The following is a 22,819-nucleotide window of genomic DNA, read 5'->3' as shown; positions in this document are numbered from 1 at the left end:
CCATTCTGTACATTCAGGATATTTTCAACAAATGACATAATGTAGATATATTAATCAGCAGAATGTGAGCTCCACTACCACAATTGAACTTTTTCTGGTACCAAACTGTCAACATCAAAATGTTTTAGATTTTTTTATCCCACCCTTATTACTTTTATAAATAACTTAATGCATACAGAATAGAATAAAGAATACATAACGTTCCTTCTTACTTCATTTTTACCCACATCAATCTTGTGAGAGGTGGGTTGGACTGAAGGAGATGACTGACCCAAAGTTGCCCAGTTGGCTTTCAGGGCTAAGGCTGGACTAGAAGACATCTGCTTTCTAGACCAGCACCTTAACCGAACAAATACAGAAACTATTTTACATAATTTTAAAGAAGCATCACAGCACCAAAAAACAAATATAACAGATATCCATAGATATAAACATGTTATATCTGTTGTTGTTGTTAGTTGCGAAGTCGTGTCCAACCCATCGCGACCCCATGGACAATGTTCCTCCAGGCCTTCCTGTCCTCTACCATCCTCTGGAGTCCATTTAAGCTCACGCCTACTGCTTCAGTGACTCCATCTAGCCACCTCATTCTCTGTCGTCCCCTTCTTCTATTGCCCTCAATCTTTCCCAGCATTAGGCTCTTCTCCAGTGAGTCCTTCCTTCTCATTAGGTGGCCAAAGTATTTTGAGTTTCAAGTTCAGGATCTGGCCTTCTAAAGAGCAGTCAGGGTTGATCTCCTCTAGGATTGACCCGTTTGATCACCTTGCAGTCCGAGGGACTCGTAGGAGTCTTCTCCAGCACCATAGTTCAAAGGCCTCCATTCTTTGGCACTCAGCCTTTCTTATGCTCATGTTATATCTAACAAAACTTAAAACTGAGTATTATTCTGCCTTTGTAATCAAAATATCAATGTCACGCACAAAAGCTTGCAGAAGTAATTTGTGGGAGTGGGAGGAACTCTAAAGAAAATGCCAAGGAAAATTGCAGTGAGGATTAATTATGACTTGGTCGCTATACTGACTTTTGAGGTGACAATATAGCTGGTGTAGATAAATTTGGCATAACATATTTTTTTTAATTTGTATGGCCACCCAGCTTGTGAATTGTGACTTTGGATGTCCAGTGTAAAATTGAAAGTACTTAAATAACCAATAAGTTTAAAAAGTGTATTAGGATGCAACTGAGATTGAAGCCACTACAATTTCCCCAAACCATTACTAGACAGGCTCATCTAGTTCCCTAGTGCATCACCCGGGGGCGGGTGGGGGGGGGAGAGATACTATTTTCCTATGGAAATAGTTTTATGGAAGACCCAAAAGTTACAGAATGCATGGACTGTGACAGGTTTGTGTAGATGTGTGGACTGAATTCTGAACAAATGGGATGCTCTGAAAGATTTCATGTATACACCCTTTAGGCAATAAATAATTCACTGTTGAAATAGTTAAAGCCTGATTTCATACTGTTCTGATTTCTTATAGCCAGCAAATCATTATTACATCTATGCCTTGTCATTTATAGATAATGTATACTGTAATATGAATCCAATCTCTTCATACTGACTCAGAGAGTGTAGCGCAAAACGTAGAACGGATTAACAGATGACTGATGTGTATGTATCTGTCTCTTTTGCCCCTTTCCTCTTTTTGACAAAGCTTATTTAAAATTATCTGGAAAATTATTCTAAATTACTCATTTTTTTAAGGAACATACCAAAGTTGCAGTACAGGTAGTCCTTGACTTACTTTTTTATTTCCCAGTTTAGAATATATTTCTCAGATTTCAAAGTACTAACCCATATTTGAGAGATGGGCAACCATATAAACTGCTTAATTAAATAAGATTTCTTTTGGTGGCCACATAGGAGATTGCAGAGCCAAATGAATCAAAATATTTGACTACTTAAAAATTAGATTCCAGTTTGAGGGGACAATTCAGCTGACAATGTTTTCCATATATTTTACAAATATAGGAATCTGCTGGGAAAAGGTTTACCAGTAATCATTTTTAACACTTGGTGTCATCTCTTAGGAACTGATAAAATATTTTCATTCTTTAGGAGCTGGGGAATTTAGGCTTTTAAATTGCCTAATGATTGGCTTCTTTGTAACTTACTGCATTTTATGGGTAAATGGAGAAAAGTGACATACATATTGTAATCAAAATTTCACACAATTATACTGTAACATATAATTGCACATAACTGTGATGCAAGGCAATGAGTTTGAGGGGGTCTCTGAACAGTATGGAAAGTTTCCTTGAAGTAAATGATTACCTTACACATCTTTGAATTTAAGAATGTTCTTTTCTCCCTTAGAGCTTGTCAGCATAAGAAACATGCATTAAATAAATTTCCAGACTAAGGCAGCTGGGAGGACTGTTTCTATTGAAAATGTCATTTTTCTGTTTAAATCAAATTGATCTGCACTTAAGTAGATTCCTTGTCTTAAATTGTATCTGATAGTTCCCATTGCCAAACAAAATAGGCATCTGTTATGTTTAAGCCGCAGGTGGATGACAGTTTTTTATGAAAACTAAAAGTGGATTCAGAGAATTGTCCTTTTCTAAGTCTGTGCATAAAACATGGGGTCTCTCTGCCCTAGGGCCTTGATATCCCCAAATAAGGCTGAGAAAGGCTCTTGTCTGAAATGGCTGCTCAGTGTACTTACCAAATATTGAAGCAACTGTAGTTATGATCAAATAGCATATGCTTCATTCTGGGACATGTGGCCCGAAGGGAGTCAGCGTAAATAGAAACACCTGTAATTTTCTGAGCTGATGTTTTCCCCCTACAACTCCTGGCTACTTCAGCCCATATTCAAACTTTTCGTTACCAGATTGTTTCCCATTCTGTTCTGTTTTAGAGACTTAAAGAGTCCTGACCCTCATTATGTATTTTTTCCATGCTTCGTAACTAAGATCCTTACCTTTGCATCACTGATTGGTATGAAAAGGAAAGCTGTTATCTATACTTACTGGTAAACCATATTTCTCAACTAAATAAAGTCAGATGCATAATAAATCTTTCTATAAAAGTGTTTTTGCACTTAGAGTCATATGGACTTAGGTGAATTATAAACAGAGATGAAAAAAAAATAGCCTTCATGTTACATTGAACATCTTTCCAAAATGTTAACCTGAGCCAACCACTTTTGTTTGATTCAATATTAAGGCCTTCATATTAAAAATATACCAGTGATTTGTACAATGAAAATTGAATTAGGTATATGGATCCTCTGCATCACTGTCTCCCATCAGTTCATTCCAGAAATGTGCAGTGTTACTACAATTCAATATAAACAGCTCGTGATGAGGATTGATAAGGTGAATAAAGCACTGCAAAAATATTTTACCTATTTCCTCTATGTCTCATTGTTCTTTTTTATATAGGCTCCCCTTCAGAAATCACTGCTCTACTCCTGGGTACAGGTAAAAAGAGAGAAGAGGTTAAATGAGAGAAGAGCCTATTGATTTTTACCAATATCTTCAACAGGGATCTGTAGTATATTTCTATTTCTGATCTTATTATGTGGATCAAAGGTTATGTTTAGCAGTTCCTCCCACTTGCTATCTTCAAAGACATGCAGCTCTGTCTAATAGAGGAAGATTAGAGAGGAAAATTTTGGCTTTAGGTCATACCTATTGAGGCAGCTGCAGAAGAAATCCTGTGGGGATGAGAAGTAGGATGGATATATGTGGCCATCTCTATTCTGGGCAGGAAGGTTCTGGCAATGGACATCCCCTTTGTCCAGTATTGTCTCCTGTATAAAGAAATGGAGTGTGTGTATTCAGTGTTCTGTTCCAGGATAAGGGATGGGAACTGCAGCCAAACAAGGATAATTGTCACCCAGGTCTGTAACTTCCACATGGAAAGAGGTTTTGCTATTCCCATTCCCCAGTGGATGTTAGTATAGTCACTATTTTAAGTCGAGTAATTGAACCCTTAATTGAAACTTTGGTTTGCTTATCTATTTCAAGGATAATTAGAGATTGAAATGAGTTTGTCTTACTCTTTGATAGGCTGTTTCTCTATGTGATGTAGCTTTATCTAATTCCCTCCTGTGCTAGCTAATTTCTTTTTTTACTTTGTAGACTAGCTTCCTAAATTTCCAGAGGCAGGTTCTAGATTTGAAGACTTTAAGAAGTCACGATTGCCACATTTAGTTTCTCTGCATAGCAACTTAATTCATAGAGGTCCCTGGCTGGCAAATAGTAACTGGCAACCTAGAAGAAGAGCACATTGCATATTAGGTATCATACATGAGAAACAAAGCAGCAAGAGTACAGTGATTTTATTACTTCGTTACTTTTATAAATAACTGCCTTCTGAAATGTGATCAGCACATAACCTTAAAACGAGTCCCCAACCTCTGGGCTGTGGCCCACTACAGGGCTGTGATGTGTTCGAAACCAGGCCACAGGAGAAATGGGCAAGGGAGCACATTTAAAGCTCCATTTGGGCAAGTGGAGGGTGCTTGCAGAAGGGATGGCAATGTTGAGTGCGCTTTCAGAAGCTTATAGGTCGGGATGCGAATTTCCATAATGCTTTTCCAAGAGTTCGATTATATTCCATGTACATTTCCTTTTAGTCAAATCAGTGTGAAATAGTTTAAGGGTAGTGGTCTACTCTTCAGTTTGTGATGTATTTCTAGGGTATTAGGCAGTGCTTTTTTTTTGTAAAAGAAAAAGGTGCCGGAACTCACACATGTCATACAACCTGCCTTGCCTACCCTACAAGGTTCCATCCAAAAAAGGCGCTGAAACTCCGTTCTGAGCGTTCTATGAGAAAAAAAGCCCTGGTATTAGGTATGATTTGCACCATTTTGGGGGGAGCTGTTTGTTCATTGTACTTCTTTAGAGTCCTTATTGTTGAGATCTATATATTTATTGCGATGGTTAGAAATTATGATGGGTAACTGGTACAACCTTTATCCCGATCTTCTCCATTTTTGTAAAATCAGAAAATCTTTTTGAGTCCGAGTTTGGAAAGAGAAGAAAGCATTGTGAACAATGAGAGTCTCTCATTTTACTCTGCTGTCATTGCTAACTTCAGAGTCATAGATTCATTTTAGGCCTGGGAGGGAGAGGATCACTGAGTCTGATCCTTAGTTTGTGTGGCAGCCATTACAGTGCTGAGGCCAACACTAAATGTTTTTGTTGGCCCAGATAGATCCTTTCACACATACATTCTGGGTCTTTCTTTGAGCTTTGCTTGGATCAAAATTCCCCACAGCCTTTTTTTCAGGTTGAAGAACAAAAATGTGCCTGGTGGTTTTAAAATGCATATTATAAAGGATAAAACAAAATTAGAAGGCAAAGTAATTTATCCTTTGTAATATAATTGAGTTAAGTAAGAATAATTCTTCTTTTTCTATTGTATATTAAAACTCTAGATTGTATGTCCTCCCCCTCTTGCCGAATTCTTGAGTGGTTTTTAATGTAAAAATAAAATTGTTTTTAAATGGTTAATATGGATCAAATACAGATGTAGGAAAACAGGTCTTCTGAACAGTGACTATGAGACCAAATCCAGATTGTTGGGGGCAATAAGCTGACTTTGTAATAATGCCGCTTGGGGGGGGACGAAAGCCCTAATAAGCAGGCATATACATAGAATGAAGGCTATTGCTAAGCACATTGATTTGTGCTTAGATTGTAAGCTGCCCTGAGTCTTCGGAGAAGGGCGGGATATAAATGGGATTTTTTTAAAAAATCCCTACTGTCTAGCCTGAAAAGTGGCATTATTCCCAATTCAGTTGCACAAACTTATCTGCGTTTAATATCTGAAATATTTTGCTGCTAAATGTATCAGTTTCAATGGGGGGAAGGCATAATGCACTAAAAATACTTTTAATATATTAACTATGACTTGGCTTTGAAATATTTCAGCAAACTGCTGGTTAGTAGAATATTTTATTGGCCAAGTGTGATTGGACACACAAGGAATTTGTCTCTGGTGCATAAGCTCTCAATGTACATACAAACAACAAGGTAATAATCATAATATTGGTATCAGTAAGAGAAGGTAGTAGAAAAAGATGAGAAGGATAATAGTAATATAGCCATACTACATGGGTAAATATCCATAGATATGAGACAGTATTTAAGACTGACAATCTTTAACAACTAGAGGACACATTCATAATTATTCAGTTATAGGATTCCACTCAGTTAATTGCATTATAAAATGGTAATAACCAGTGTTATTTCTTTCATTTTTTCAATACTCATGAGAATATTTTTCTCTTCTGCTACTTATGACTGCTTCCTGTTGCAATATTTTGTACCACACATTCAGCTTGATAAACTCTCATGAATGGCTGTAGTGTTGTGTAGCTTAGATGGTACTAAGTAAGCAGTGGGGTTCTGTTCACAAGGTTCTGTCCTAGGTCCACTACTCTTCAACATCTTCATAAAGGACTTAGATGAGATAATAGAAGGGAAACTTACCAAATTTGCAGATGACACTAAGCTGGCAGGAATAGCCAACACCCTAGATGATAGGCTCAAGATCCAGAGGGATCTTGACAGACTTGAACACTGGGTCCTATCTAACAAAATGAATACAGAGAAAAGTAAAGTCTTACACTTAGGCAACAAAACCCAAAAGTACACATATAGATTGGGTGAAACCAGGCTTAATAGCAGCAACTGTGAGAGGGATCTTGGAGTCTTAGTGCACAATCAATTAAATATGAGCCAACAGTGTGCAGTGGCAGCCAAAAAAGCCAATGCAATCCTAAATTGCATTAACAGAGGGATTCAATCAAGATAAAATGAAGTACTAATACCACTCTGTAAAGCTTTAGTAAGATCACACCTACTGTAGAATACTGCAACCAATTTTGGTCTCTACATTATAAAAGAAAGATGTTGAGACTGTAGACAAAGTGTAGAGAAGAGCAACAAAGATGATTAGGGGACTGGAGGCTAAAACATATGAAGAACAGTTACAGGAACTGAGTATGGCTAGTCTAGTGAAGAGAAGGTCCAGGGGAGACACGATAGTAGTGTTCCAGTATTTGAGGGGCTGTCACAGAGAGGAAGGGGGTCAACCTATTTTCCAAAGCACTTGAAGGCCAGACAAGGAATAACGGATGGAAAGTGATCAAGAAGAGATTCAACCTGGAAATAAGGAGAAATTTCCTGAGAACAATCAACCAATGGAACAGAGTGCCTTCAGATGTTGGTGCTTCATCATCGGAGGCTTTCAAGAAGAGAAAGCCATCTGTCAGAAATGTTGTAGGGACTCCTGCCTAAGCAGGGAATTGGACTAGAAAACCTCCAAGGTCCCTTCCAACTCTGTCATTCTATTCTATTCTATTCTATTCTATTCTATTCTATTCTATTCTATTCTATTCTATTCTATTCTATTCTATTCTATTCTATTCTATTCTATTCTATTCTATTCTATTCTATTCTATTCCATTCCATTCCATTCCATTCCATTCCAAATTTGCAGATGACACTAAGCTGGCAGGAATAGCCAACACCCTAGATGATAGGCTCAAGATCCAGAGGGATCTTGACAGACTTGAACACTGGGTCCTATCTAACAAAATGAATACAGAGAAAAGTAAAGTCTTACACTTAGGCAACAAAACCCAAAAGTACACATATAGATTGGGTGAAACCAGGCTTAATAGCAGCAACTGTGAGAGGGATCTTGGAGTCTTAATGCACAATCAATTAAATATGAGCCAACAGTGTGTAGTGGCAGCCAAAAATGCCAATGCAATCCTAAATTGCATTAACAGAGGGATTCAATCAAGATAACGTGAAGTACTAATACCACTCTGTAAAGCTTTAGTAAGATCACACCTACTGTAGAATACTGCAACCAATTTTGGTCTCTACATTATAAAAGAAAGATGTTGAGACTGTAGACAAAGTGTAGAGAAGAGCAACAAAGATGATTAGGGGACCGGAGGCTAAAACATATGAAGAACAGTTACAGGAACTGAGTATGGCTAGTCTAGTGAAGAGAAGGTCCAGGGGAGACACGATAGTAGTGTTCCAGTATTTGAGGGGCTGTCACAGAGAGGAAGGGGGTCAACCTATTTTCCAAAGCACTTGAAGGCCAGACAAGGAATAACGGATGGAAAGTGATCAAGAAGAGATTCAACCTGGAAATAAGGAGACATTTCCTGAGAACAATCAACCAATGGAACAGAGTGCCTTCAGATGTTGGTGCTTCATCATCAGAGGCTTTCAAGAAGAGAAAGCCATCTGTCAGAAATGTTGTAGGGACTCCTGCCTAAGCAGGGAATTGGACTAGAAAACCTCCAAGGTCCCTTCCAACTCTGTCATTCTATTCTATTCTATTCTATTCTATTCTATTCTATTCTATTCTATTCTATTCTATTCTATTCTATTCTATTCTATTCTATTCTATTCTATTCTATTCTATTCCATTCCATTCCATTCCATTCCATTCCATTCCATTCCATTCCATTCCATTCCATTCCATTCCATTCCATTCCAAATTTGCAGATGACACTAAGCTGGCAGGAATAGCCAACACCCTAGATGATAGGCTCAAGATCCAGAGGGATCTTGACAGACTTGAACACTGGGTCCTATCTAACAAAATGAATACAGAGAAAAGTAAAGTCTTACACTTAGGCAACAAAACCCAAAAGTACACATATAGATTGGGTGAAACCAGGCTTAATAGCAGCAACTGTGAGAGGGATCTTGGAGTCTTAGTGCACAATCAATTAAATATGAGCCAACAGTGTGCAGTGGCAGCCAAAAAAGCCAATGCAATCCTAAATTGCATTAACAGAGGGATTCAATCAAGATAACGTGAAGTACTAATACCACTCTGTAAAGCTTTAGTAAGATCACACCTACTGTAGAATACTGCAACCAATTTTGGTCTCTACATTATAAAAGAAAGATGTTGAGACTGTAGACAAAGTGTAGAGAAGAGCAACAAAGATGATTAGGGGACTGGAGGCTAAAACATATGAAGAACAGTTACAGGAACTGAGTATGGCTAGTCTAGTGAAGAGAAGGTCCAGGGGAGACACGATAGTAGTGTTCCAGTATTTGAGGGGCTGTCACAGAGAAGAAGGGGGTCAACCTATTTTCCAAAGCACTTGAAGGCCAGACAAGGAATAACGGATGGAAAGTGATCAAGAAGAGATTCAACCTGGAAATAAGGAGAAATTTCCTGAGAACAATCAACCAATGGAACAGAGTGCCTTCAGATGTTGGTGCTTCATCATCGGAAGCTTTCAAGAAGAGAAAGCCATCTGTCAGAAATGTTGTAGGGACTCCTGCCTAAGCAGGGAATTGGACTAGAAAACCTCCAAGGTCCCTTCCAACTCTGTCATTCTATTCTATTCTATTCTATTCTATTCTATTCTATTCTATTCTATTCTATTCTATTCTATTCTATTCTATTCTATTCTATTCTATTCTATTCTATTCTATTCCATTCCATTCCATTCCATTCCATTCCATTCCATTCCATTCCACTCCACTCCACTCCACTCCACTCCACTCCACTCCACTCCACGTTATAGGTTTATGGATTGTGGGTGTCCCATGTTCCATTATACACTCATTTCCCCAATTGTGTCTCACCCATCAGCTGAATCTCAAAGAAGGATGTCACGAAGGAACTCTGGCTGTGGAGATATACCTGAGTAGCAGAAAACAGCACTGATAACATTCTGGCTACTTTATAAACTACCTTCCCCCCCCTCCCCAAATGAAGCCCAAAATTCACCTAAAGAAATGAGGGCACTATAAGAAAATTTTTTTCAAAGGAAGAATACATGGGGAATTAGGAGGAAAAAAAATCAAGCTAATCATAATATTACAATTGTTAGCCATGCTGAAGGCATGTTTTCTATTTTTCCTTCCTATGCTTGCTTTTATCCCACTTGAGCTAATGCAGCATCTTGTCAAGTTTTTCTTGCAAGACCTGGAAGAGTATTATGTTGCATTATTGATGTCAGGCTGAATAAGAGCTGTTGAAGAGTCCCTGTGAACAGCTCTGAGCTTCTTGAATGAGAACATGGGGTACAAATGTACCATATGCATATATCTGTTTCTTGGCCTTTTCGAAGGACATGTTAGTGACTCCACGCTCTTTTTAAACAATTCAGTTAAAATAGTGAATGTAGAATCTGTCTAGACTCTGTGTTGCTTAACAGAAAGGAGGTGAAACAGACTCATCAATCATAAACTGATAATCAGTAATTTGCTGGTTCTTCCAATAACTCTCTAAATGCATTTCAAACAGGATTCAATTTATTGGCGGCATTTGTCACTGGGTATTAACCCCCAGGATATAAATCCAAAACATTTCTGATAATAATGAAATGACAGACTGGTTTAGGAAACAAACTGAGTCAGGATTGAGCATAATCTTATCCTATTGGTAGTAGAGAAACTCATCATTGGAAGCAGTGTGTCAGAAGATTGAACACAATTGATAGTCACTGCTATGCCTGAAACATCAAGGATATCTCTTGATTTGGCAATCATCCAGCCTGATGTCCAATTTTATGCATTGCTGAAGATGCTTCAGAAATATTGATTGTAGTCACTCACTAAATGGGAAGCTTGGCCTGTGATGGAGCACTCTGATGACTACTTCATCACTTTCAGCTTTAGCTTGTGACAAAGAAAAGAGTAATCATGCCTGGAAGATGATTGACGATCCAAAGAGGATCCAAAAAGTGATTGCATTAACCATCCCTCCATTAGATTTTTGGGCTGCCCCTAAATAACTTTATTCAGTGCTTTTTTTCTAAAAAAAAAAAAAGGTGCCAGAACTCAGAGGTGCTGTCACTGGGAGCAATGCTGGTGTCTTGCTACGGCATCGCCCATCCTTTGCACCCCCGCCCCTGCGGCTCGGATCCACATGCTGCGGGGATTCCTCTCCCCACAGCCCGCCGTGGGGATTTCCCTCCCTGCAGTTGCCATACCATGGCCCATGCTGAGCCCCCACCCGGAGCTGCTCTGAACCCCGACTCACAGCTGTGTTCCTCATGGCAGTGGTCTCTGGCGCCAAACAGCCTCTTTCCAACCACATCCAGAAAAATTTGCAACAAACATTGTAATTCTCAAGGCCTTGTTTGGTATTTCCCAGCAATCTGTTACTGGAAGAAAAAAAGCAATCCCTGCTGCGTTACTGATCCCAGAGAAGTATTTACATGTATGCAGGTATCCTTAGAGTGCCATAGTTATGGATGAGAAACAATGGTTGCAAAGTTGGCATTTCTGGATGTAGTACAGATATTTTGGACTTATTTTTTGTTTCTTTGCATGTTTGATATTTTTAAAAAGGCATATGCTACTGACTGCACTTATGCACATATGCAACATCTTTTGAAAGATTGTGACTAAACAAAATTTTAATGTACAGATAATACCACCAGAAATTATTTTAGCCTTTTTAATAAATGTTGTTATTGATGTTAAGCTCACCATGGAAAACATAATATTTTGTTATGTACATACTAGGTTAATTATTTAAAGACTGAAGTGCAACATAACTAGATTCTAAATAATCTATTTTTCAAAACACACAACAGTCCAAACAGTAAAAGTAAAGTCCATTTCATTCTTAAGAATTGTTTAATTTAAAGTGGTTTAATTGTAATAGATGGTTATAGATTCAAAATAGTTTTCAAGAGTGTACAAAAGATACTATTTTTTCTAACATCAGCTAAATTAGACATATTACATTGAGCAAAATGTTTCTCATTTCTTTCCTGTTACCTTTATTGATTTCATTGCAGAGATGTTAACATAGGAAATAGATTATTTTGTTATCTAATTATACCTTCCAAAAGACAGAAGCAGATGAAAAATGTGAGGTTCTTTCCTGCTGACTTTTTTGAATTAGTTGTTTTATATTCTAAAAGTTTAGTTCCTAAAGAAGTAACCTTGTAAATAATTTTAATGTCCTTCCTCTAGTACAGGGTAAGCAACCTTGGCTCTTTTATGACTCAAGGACTTCAACTCCCAGAATTCCTGAGCCAGCATGGCTCAGCTTGGAAACCTCTCTCTTTCCCCTTAGTGTGGCTGGCTCAGGATTTCTGGGAGTTGAAGTCCACGAGTCATAAAAAAGGGCCAAAATTGCCTTCTCCTAAAGCCAATAGAGGAAGCTTTTTTTTTTTTTGCAAAAAAAGGTGCCAGAACGCCGTTCTATGAGAAAAAAAGCCCTGACTTTATTAAATACTGTTATTAAAAGATTTTAAAAAGTAGTCAATTTATCCCTGTACTTGAATAGTATGTATGTGCCTAGGCCCTAGGCATTGTTCCTGAACCACAGGGAAATTAAGTGCTTCATTAAAGCTTCTTTCCTGGATGCAAAATGGACTGGCTGTGTGAGTCCAACTCTTACTAGCTTAGGTGAATGTCAGCTCCAAAGATGTTGCAGCTGTTTTAATCCCACTGAAAAAGAAGAGGATTAATTATAAAGGTTCAATCTGAAGTCAGCTAAGGATCTTAGAACCTCCTTTCCACCACCTATTTTTTTTTGGGGGGGGAGGGTGAGTGTCTGTGTGCATTGGTTTATATCACTGTCATCTGTAGTCAATGATCATAAATAAGAAGATAGAAATTAAGTGCGTGAAGGAGTCATCTTAATTCTATCTTTTCTTCCTAAAAAGGACAGCATTTTAGAAATTCACTCTTAGAGTTTGGGGAAAGTAATTATTCATTGCTTTCTAAGATTGGGTTTAGGTCATTATATGGTAACTTTATTTTCTGTTACAGTTGGGCTGTTGCAAAACAGTATCACCGTAACAATAGCAAATGTCTGATGGTTTCTAAAGAAAAATATCAGCACTAAAGAATTTCTACTCAAATAGCAAAAATGTAATTAATCTGAGCTCAGCAATCACTAGATTGTTGGGGGCAATAAGCTGACTTTGTAATAATGCCGCTTGGGGGGGCGAAAGCCCTAATAAGCAGGCATATACATAGAATGAAGGCTATTGCTAAGCACATTTAATTTGTGCTTAGATTGTAAGCCGCCCTGAGTCTTCAGAGAAGGGCGGGATATAAATGGGATTAAAATAAAAAATATATAAATAAAATAAATAAAAAGGGAGAATATTATAACTGTTTCAAATTACAGAACAAGCTCACCAAGGCAGTTTCAGCATAAGAAGAGGATTACAACAAAACCTAAGATTTGTTCTCTTAAGTTACAGCTTCAGCATATCTTGCTTAGATCCCTTTTAGTTTACAAGATCAATCATTTCCCAGCCTGTCATTGGTTAAAAGAAATGTAAATCTCTAAATGGTTAACTATCCACCCCTGTGTTATAGAACCTAACCTTAAAGCAGTGGTTCCCAACCTTTTCTATACTCCGCACCCCTAGAACGCTACTGATATATTCTTGCACCCCTTACAAAAGTAATACCTGGTTATGCATATACACTATATTTTTGAAACTTCTAAACCCAAGATTTCATACCCCCTAGAATATCGTCTCGCACCCCCGGTTGGAAACTCCTTCCTTAAAGTCTTAATGGGGTATTGGGGGGACCCCGTATTCCGTTATGTTCTCCACAAAGACATAGAACCATCACCACACATACCTAACCGTGGTCCAGACCAGGTGTTCTGGTGATAAAATATTTTCTCTCTTCTAGTTCTGCCCAAAGAAGCCTCAAAGTACATCAAATTTATTAGGCATTGTCATTAATTGTTTTATGGTACTACTATGCTTTCCTGCTCTCTCTCTCTCTCTCTCTCTCACACACACACATAATGGTGGTTTAGTAGCTTTATTCCCTTCACTAAAAACCCAGAACTTCAGCCAAAAGCAGACTAATGCTGGTCCACAGAGCAATGGCCAATGAATCCACAAGGCACATGAAAGTTTCTCAGTCAAGATATATCCACCAGGCGAAATTAAATCCACAATACCACAGGGTTCACATGGCACAATCCAAATCAAAGCAAGGCAGGAAACACACAGCTAGGATATGAACATGTTATTTCCAGCATTGCCTCCTCCTATATGCTGTGCTAAATAGCCAGCTTTTAGTGCAGCCCAAGAAGAATGGCGAGGTTGCCTCCTTGTGAGTAATCAGGCTGAGCCTTGCTGCTCTTGCCTTTTCTGTGCCTTACAGTTCATGTTTTTGGAATGGGCACAGAAGGCAGTTCTTCCTCCTCCTCACTGACTGGCTGCCACTGTGTGCTTTCCCCACCTGAAACCTCAGGGCTGTCCTTCAGCAGCTGTGCTTCAGCCAAAACCCACTCACGACGGCTGCTTGGAGCCATTGACTAACTCTCCTCCAGATGTGCTGGAACTGGTTCATCCTCGAGCCATTTGGAGGAGTATCTGGGGAAGCATCTGGGGGAGTCATTACAAGATTTGAAACAAGCAATAATGATAGGATACTTATTGGTAAGAATGTAGGAAGTTATATGCCAGTTTAGTTTTCCACTAATTCAAGAATGGCAGTTCTGTTGGAAATTTCATTTCTTTTGGAAATTGGTGATCTCTCCAAAGACCAGTGTGGTAAATGCTTACGGTTAACCTTCTATAGTAGTTGTGGAAATCTATGTCCAAGTAAATTTTCTTCTCATAGACGCTTTTATACAAAGATATCAGGGTTGAATTTTGTACAACATTGCTCTTTTTAGCCTTTCTAGGCCCTTTCTAAGCCCAAGAACTGTGACTGTATACATTTTGGGATATAAACCCAGATTCTTAGGCTCAACCTGTTGGACTTCCTTAGTCATCCTCATTGTCAAGATAGAAAACAAAGCATCAATCAGATTATTCTCCTTTCATGGTTACAAAGCTGACAGTTTTCCTAGGATGTCCAGATAGTGTCAGGTTATGAAACAGTAATGAAAGCTTCTGTTGTGCTTCCTTGGTTAATTCTTATTTTGAGAAAAATTAAGTACCTTCTAATCTGGGAGAGGCAGAGTTTAGCAAAGATTCCAGTCTGCTAGAGGATATTTTACTAATCAAATTTACTGAAATTTGCTATGCAATCATTATGAGAGTATAATGGTTTGTCTATGGAGATCTCAGTAATCCAAGTCATGGTTGTCCCAAAGGTGTTTTTTTCTAAAGGCAACTGGACTTTCTTGGTTTTTTTTGAAGATGTTTCACTTCTCATCCAGGAAGCTTCTTTGGTTCTGGAGAAAAACAGATGATTCCTTCTTTCTGTGTTGTTATTCCTAAGTCATAAAGATTACTGCCATCAACAGTGTCTAGCCTGAGTATATACTTAGCATAAAAAATGTAGTCAAAAACAAAGAGTTATTTAGAGTTAAAATGGCAGCTTAAATATAGTAAGTTCATGAGAAGAACTCTATGAAACACTTGCAACTGACTTCAGATGGAATTCTAAGAGCCTAGGTTATAAAACGTCCCAGTTGAGCATTGCTCTTAAATAGTGTTCGAAGCCACTGTTGGCTACCAGTCTATTTCTGAATTCATTGAGTATGCATAATTCATTGCCAGTTTTGTAAGCCTCAATTCTCCTTTACTTTGTCCAATTTCATAAGTTAGTGATTTGGTAGATTTTGGCCCTACCTTTCACTAGTCATTAAGCAGATTTTATATGTCTGTGAAGAAATAGAACAGCTTCAATCTCAGAAGGGTTTGGAAAAGATACCTACCTAAATACAATGTATTTTGAGGAAGCCAATACTTGATTTAGATAGTAAATACCATACTTACTCTCAGAAAGGGATTTTGATAGACTTTGCTATATTTTTCACTGTCCCTCACCAAAAAAAAGTGTAAATGAAGAATGAAGTGAATACATTTGCAGATGGGATGCTAAAAATCAATGTCCATTAACTAGAGAAACTTCTTGGCATTAGTGGACCTGTCAATTTATGCATTTCCTTCATTTTTTCTTAGGTAGGCAACTATTTTCTATGGTGTGCCTTGCTTCTATAGTCTAGCCAGAAGTTGCCTCTGGATGTGATCATGAACAGCAGCTCTTATTGGCTATGTTGTGCCCTCAAAATTTCTTCTACATTTTGGAAAACTGTTTTAAACATGGCTATGATATGCCTTTGGTTAGGACAGTGACAGGAATCTATAACCTGAAAGTTATATAGTTTAAAGGTAGCTTTTCTCATTGAAGTGACAGGACTCTACAGCAGCGGCCCCCAACCTTTTGGGCAGCAGGGACCGGTTCTGTGGAGAGAGGTTTTTCCATGGATCGTAAGGGGTGTGGTTTCATGTGCTGCCTGCATCCCATGGATGGGGCTTTGCTTGTTTGTGTGGCCTGGTTTCTGGCATGCCATGGCCCGGTGCTTGGTCTATGGACCCAGGATTGTGGACCCCTGCTATATAGGATCCTTTTCAGTTCCTTAGCTGTTTTCCAGCTACTCAACTAAGCAACAAAGAGTAAATCCATGGGAGGGAATATCTAAACCTTTCACCTCATGTAAAACATTTGGTTTCATAGGAAATGGCATCCATCTTCAACTTGTGGTAATAAAGGCAAGCCAGTATTAAGCTTATATGATCTGAATGTTGCTCTCAAGAGGTATGAGTTAACTAGGGAAAAATCAAAGCAGACTGTTCAGATGGAAGTCCTTCACAATTAGAATGCTGAAATAGATTTTTTTTGTGTGTAATATGTTAATATATTTGTTTTCTTTTTGTAGTGGTTTTGGCTGATAAAATTATTTTTATGTTTATTGAGACACTGCAGGTGATACAGCAGCTAAAAGTTTGCCTTCTGACTTTTCTCAAGCTGCTTCAGTTACCTGTTTGTTTTTCTCAGTGAATTAGCTAGGCAGAATAATAATGAGTAATACTTCAATTTTATTTTCAAAGGAGGGTTAGGGGCAAGGTGGAAGGGGTCGGATTCCATATTTTTGATTCACCCAGTTTCTCTTCAGAGCATTTGCAGCATCAGCCTTTAATTTTTTTTAAATGTCAACTGCTTGTGATAAGTATATATATATTCTAGAGCAGAAGCTACTTTTTCTCTATAACCTGGGACTTGACTACTGAGTGAGTTGAACCTTCCTGTCTTAGCCTGCAGGACAGTTTAACAAGTATTATAGAACAGCAAGCTAGCTTGATAGCTGCCTCTCGCTGGAAAGGAAATGCTTAAGAGAAAGATTAATCTTAAGGCATTGAATTTTAAAGACTTGCTTCTTTTATATATTCTGGAAACCTATCAAAATGCTAATGGTTCTGCTGCCTTAACCTTCAGCATGTTCAGTGTTTTGTAAACATTTCATTTAATGGTATAGCATCTTAAAGATAATAAGAGACTTGTAGAAGTCACGCAGTTGGTGATATTTGGCAGGCTGCAGTCACAATTTGCATGTGGTGCAAAAGTAATGCACAAGCTGGATCCCTAGCCTTGATTTTTAGGGAGCAAATTCATTCACCTACCTGCCATATGATCGTCACTCTGTCTATTGTAGTACTATCTTTCACGCAAGTGATAAATCTCCATCACTGTCTGTCTGTTGAATGAATGCTTGGAGAGGAGATTGTAGGGTGCCATTATTGTGATGTTTATGGAAAGGCTTTGGGAACTTAATTTAAAAATGATTTTTTTTTTCAAAAGGTTGGTCAAATGTTGTACTTACTTATTTACGTGGTTTATCCCTGCTTCCCTAGAGAATTTCTAGCTGGTTTATAAATAGTAACAAACAGAATAAGACAACCGTTACTTGATCACAATGATGTAGGAGCCAATAATTCTTCCAAATTTTGGGGATTTAAAAACTATGTGAAAGAAAAAAAAGCTTTCATTTCCAACTGGTGCTTTGTTTTCTAGCAGAATAATGTTGTCAGAAGTATTGTTTGTTTGTTTGACTGATATCCTACCTTTCCTGCAGGAACTCAGAGCACCTTATGTAAGCAGAATAGACTAGTCTGAGTGATGACGGATAGTCCAAAAGTCAACTCAGCTTTTGTGATTGAGGCTGGTTTAAACTTGGGTCTCACCAGTCTCTATTGTAACTAGCACATCACATAGGAAGCCACATTTTCTATGATGGAACCAAGGCAAAACAGTGTTTTATCTCAGATTACAAACTTGAAACAGCTATCTGAAGAATTGATGGCAAGAATTGCACTACTATTTATGAGTTAATTGGGAGCGTGATGACTCAGATATTAAGAAACTGAGCTTGTCAGCTGGAAAGCTGACAGTCCCAGTTCAAGACCCTAATGCTGCATGACAGGGCAAGCTCCTGTTTTTGCCCCAGCTCCTGCCCACCTAGCAGTTTGTAAGCATGAACATGCGAGTAGATAAATAGGTACTACTTTGGTGGGAAGGTAAAAACTTTCTGTGTTTTGCTGCATGCTCTTTGCTGTGGCGTGATGTCATGCTGGCCACGTGACCACAGAAATGTCTTTCAACCATGCTGACTCCCTTGGCTAAGAATCAGTGATCAGCACTAGAATCGGACACAATTTGATAGGGTAAACCTTTCCCTTTCCCTTTTATGAGTTAATAAGAGAAGAAGAAGCATTCTAGAGCCAGTGGAGAGGACATAATAATTTGGTTATTTTCTGATAAGCCACCTGATTCACTATGATATTGGCATGTCTACTTTGCTCACAGATTCAAGTATTCATTATCCTTTAATGATGATAAGAAATTGAAAATAAATAAACAATACAAGTATACCACTCATTAAGCAACAGTTTGCGGTTACAATGGTCCTGAACTAATGATACTTACATCCAGCCCTCATAGTCGTGTGTTCAGGATATGGGTGGTTGGAAACTGGCTCACACAACAGCTGCAGCATTCTGCTCTCAAATGATCACCATTTGTGACCTTCGCTGCTGGCTTCTCATGAACAAAGTCAGTAGGGAAGCCAGCAGGGAAAGTCACAAGTTGCTCCAGTAAATTTACATAAGTACAACAGTTTTGTGAATAACACATTAGTCTTACAGTATTAAGGAATACTAGTTGATATTCCTGATATTGCCAGCAGAGCACCATCATATTAATCCCTTTTTGTAGTATGTCTTCCTGGAAACTGGGATGGTTAGATTTTGCTGCCAATATTATCTCTCTTCACTTTGCATAATTGTAGCAGCCATTGTCAGAATATCTGTCTCATGCATATCAAAGTTTCACTCTGGGTATTTATTGTTTGGATGACTGCATACAGCAGAATATGAATAAGGAAGAAATTTATATATGCTTTTTTCCTGAATAATGTAGGTTTGCTTCAGTAGGAATTAATATTAAAATGCTGGATTTATTTCTTGTTGTTAATAACCTAATCGGCTTAAGGATGGTAGGCAGAAAACATTCCCTTAAATGCAGTTAGAACTTTCAAAGCCTATAAGGAATTACATTTTAATATTCAGGGGCTTCAACTCAGTTACATTGAAAATATAATATTTCACTGTCGAGAAACCTCTTACATTGGTTTAATGTGTGAGATGTGCTTAATGCTTGGGTTTCTTTTTAGTTTGACTTGGTATAATGCCTGTGCTTTTCTTAAAAAGATGCACATTACAAACTTGCAAATTGACGAACCGAAAACCTTCGGGTGCGCACACATGCTTGTATCAGGGCAATGAATATTTGGATACTTGTGTTCATAAAGACTTTTCTGTACTCTCAGTAATTTAGAGGTGAATAAAATAAATGGGAATTGAGTACAGCCTTTTCAGATAGCTCATCAGTTTGATGTTATTTCAACCTGCACTGGCTTTGGAATGGCAGGAACTGCAGAGTGAAAAAAAAAGAGAGAGAGAACATTCTCAGTTGAATTTGATATGATCCTCCCTGCAGGTGTCTTAGAATAGTTCTTATTCTTCAAGGATATTATCATTTTGATTAGTTTGTGCATAAAAGAAAGAAATGTTGTTGCTGCTATTACTACTGCTACTATTACTACTGCTGCAACTGCAGCCTCCTCCGCCTGAGAGTTGTCAGCAATCAAGGTGCTTTCAAAGAACAGTTGTGACAAATCCTGACTCCAAGAGCTAATAGAAAAAGTAAATGCAGCTTATTGTTTAGCAGCTATGATACTGGCATGTTTTATTACAGAGTGTGCACTTGAAATGCAAAAAGACCATCCCCAGTATCTGTAAGTAGGGTTGAATAACTTCTTCCTGAAAACCTGGATTATTGTCCTGGACATTACTAGGCTATCTGGACCCATGGTCACACTGTATACGTGGAGGCTTCTTATGTCCTTGTGTGGATTATGCTTTACAAAAAATTGGCAGGAAATCACAATGAGTTCACAGCGCAATGTTATGTATTTGCCTTTTGTATAAGTCAAGCCAACATTTATAATCCAATGTGATATAATCAAAACCAGCCAACAAGTGATTAAATAAATCATAGTTAAGCTGGATATGAGGACTAAAAAGAGTTGCAATTAAAATAGACAAAGGAGTAATTGCAACAAAAGAGGACTAGGGCAGGAAAAAAATTATGGTTATTTCAGTACCCATTACACTAAGAATCATATGCATCTAGCTTGAAGAATTGAGAAAAGAAAGGAGCATGGATTTTTACTTTTTAATCTTGATGAAGGTAAAGTAATTTCAGGAATTTCAGAGTTAGCTGGAAAAGATATAGGGAAAATAGAGAGTACTTAACTTTTGATATAGATATTTTCTTCAGTATCAGGAGTTCACATATTCAATTGATTAAAAAAAAATCCTAAAGATTACTGCAATGTGCTATACATAGGGCTGCCCTTGAAGAATACATGAAAACTTCAACTGGTGCAGAATGTGGCTGCATGGGGGTAAATGGTATTGGACAGATGGCTCTAATAGCACCACTGTTATGTGAGCTGTATTGGCTACCAGTGGGTTTCTTGGTGCAATACAAGGTGTTAGTTGTCCCCCTTAAAAACTTATATGGGTTGAGACTGGCCTACTGGCCTACCCAAGAGTGTCTAGTCATCCAGACTGAGCATGCTGGGAATTGCATTAGCCAAACAGGGTCAGCAGGCAACAGGGAAGCACTGATAAGCTTTCTGTGCTGTAGCCCCTGACTTGTGGAATATTCTCCTTTCAGAGATTAGAATGGCCCCAACTCAGTTGGCCTTTCATAAGGCTTTAACAACTTGACTTTGTAACCAGACCTGGGGCCTCAAATATATTAAGGGCCCTATTTCTTGGTTCTACTGTTAATTGATTATCTCAGCCACCAAAATTAATTTTGGGGGGAGTGTTTTTATTGTGTTGAAGTATGTTATTGTTTTAGAATTGTAAACTACCTGAAGTCACTTGGTGTTCAGACGAATGGCCATAGAAATTAAGGTATTTTATATTAAACAAAATTTCAGTACAGCTTCATATTGGAAAGGGGTGTGTGTTGGAAAACAAAAGATGGAGATCAAAACAATGTACAAGGTTGCAGTTTGGCCAAACTTGAGGCTGTCATAGTTCCAATAGTTGAAACTAGTAAAAGAACTTCAAGGCAATAATTCTTCCTTAAAGAATGTTTTATTAGGAAACAAAGTATCAGCACTTACATAGTTGAACCCAAAACTGAGATTCCCTCCTCCCAGATACAAAGTAACAAGTTGCTGTTCCCACCCCACAAAAGCTGTCATAAATCACATTCCCCAATTTGTGCAAACCATGGGCTTTTCTCTCCGGCTCCTCAGCCCACCAAAAGCTTATCAGACCATGTCCTGCATTGTTATAGCTAGCTAACCCTCAAGCATTTACCCCATCCAAACTTCTACATCTGAACTCTAAAAGAATAACAAAAAGGCATGTTAAAAGCAAAAGTAAAATGGCTGCTGATTCTCAGTTGCCAGAACTGAGAATTGACTTCCATTGTCACAGCGTTGACAGAGGCATTGTTACAGTTAACAGAATCTAAAAAGTGGTTGGGTAGGAAGGACTGTTGTCTAATATCTTTATAATTAATAAATACAATTTTTAAGGTTTGAAAGTCAATGATACTTATACAATGGAGTGTGTGACTTGTACCTGATATATTCATTTATTGATACTTTATGCCACTTTATTTCCACAAGCTTTGAGTGGTGTTTAAAAAAAGTTTTGAAACAGTCTAATTATAAAAGAAGGGAAGGGGAAGGGAGGGGAGCAGTTTACAGAGCCATCCACCAAGGTCAGAGCAGATCTTAATGTTCCCCAAATGTTCTGACAGAGTAATAGTTTAACAACCCTGAAAAATGTGTGGGGAGAGTGGTTCAGAAGCACGAGGGCAAACTATTTTATAGAGGGGGAATTGAGAAGAATAATTATCTGGAAAGCTTTCCAAAAGACCTCATGCTTGAAGTTCACAGTGAGAAAGAAATGTCCATTTGGAGCTGTTGACTAAAGCTTTGGAATTTATTTACTCATGTATCTTTCCTTTCTTCTCCCTCTAGTGCACAAACAGAACAAGAACATAAGAAGGAGATAGAGAAGTTTGAAAATTCTTTTTCCCCGGGGAAGAAAAAGGAAAGATTCAAATTCTCACCAAGAGGCAGAAGGTTTGTTTGACTAAATGAAAGAGGCATTCTTCTTTGTCTAAGGTCTTCTGACTCCTCAGCAGAAATTATATAGTTTAATCTTTGTTATCAGACCACTTTGTAGCTACAGGATAACTTTTACACTAGTCAGTTCCATCTGACTAGAATCATTTTTCAATGTTGAATATTTTGAGAGAGATAACTTAGAATGTGTGATAGCAACCATTCAGCGATGACTTAGTTTGTACGTGTTTGTAGAGGAATCTCAGAGCATTTACTCTGTTGATTTAGAAACTTGAGTGGTCACTATTCAAAAGCTTATCAATGTTCTAATCAGGTTAGATTAGAGCAGGGGTCTTCAAACTCTGCCCTTTTATGACTCATGGACTTCAACTGGCTGAGGAATTCTGGGAGTTGAAG

General features: G+C 38.1%; 1 protein-coding gene across 4 annotated transcripts in view; it reads left to right on the top strand.

Annotated features, from left to right (window-relative positions):
* Nucleotides 1-22,819, top strand: part of TSPAN18 (tetraspanin 18) — a 208,560-nt gene that overhangs the window by 17,797 nt on the left and 167,944 nt on the right. For 3 of the 4 annotated variants that reach the window (XM_083371077.1, XM_083371075.1, XM_083371078.1), the window contains exon 2: nucleotides 22,316-22,420. The gene's annotated coding sequence lies outside the window, so the exon portion shown is untranslated. Of the gene's footprint in view, nucleotides 1-3,390; nucleotides 3,430-22,315; nucleotides 22,421-22,819 lie in introns of all 4 variants that reach the window. The other variant, XM_083371076.1, reaches the window with a different exon arrangement.

This window comes from Vipera ursinii (assembly GCF_947247035.1).
Source record: "Vipera ursinii genome assembly, chromosome: 1".
In the NCBI taxonomy this organism is placed as follows: Eukaryota; Metazoa; Chordata; class Lepidosauria; order Squamata; family Viperidae; genus Vipera; species Vipera ursinii.
The sequence above is the reverse complement of the archived record's forward strand: the minus strand, read 5'-3'. Positions and strand labels throughout refer to the sequence as shown.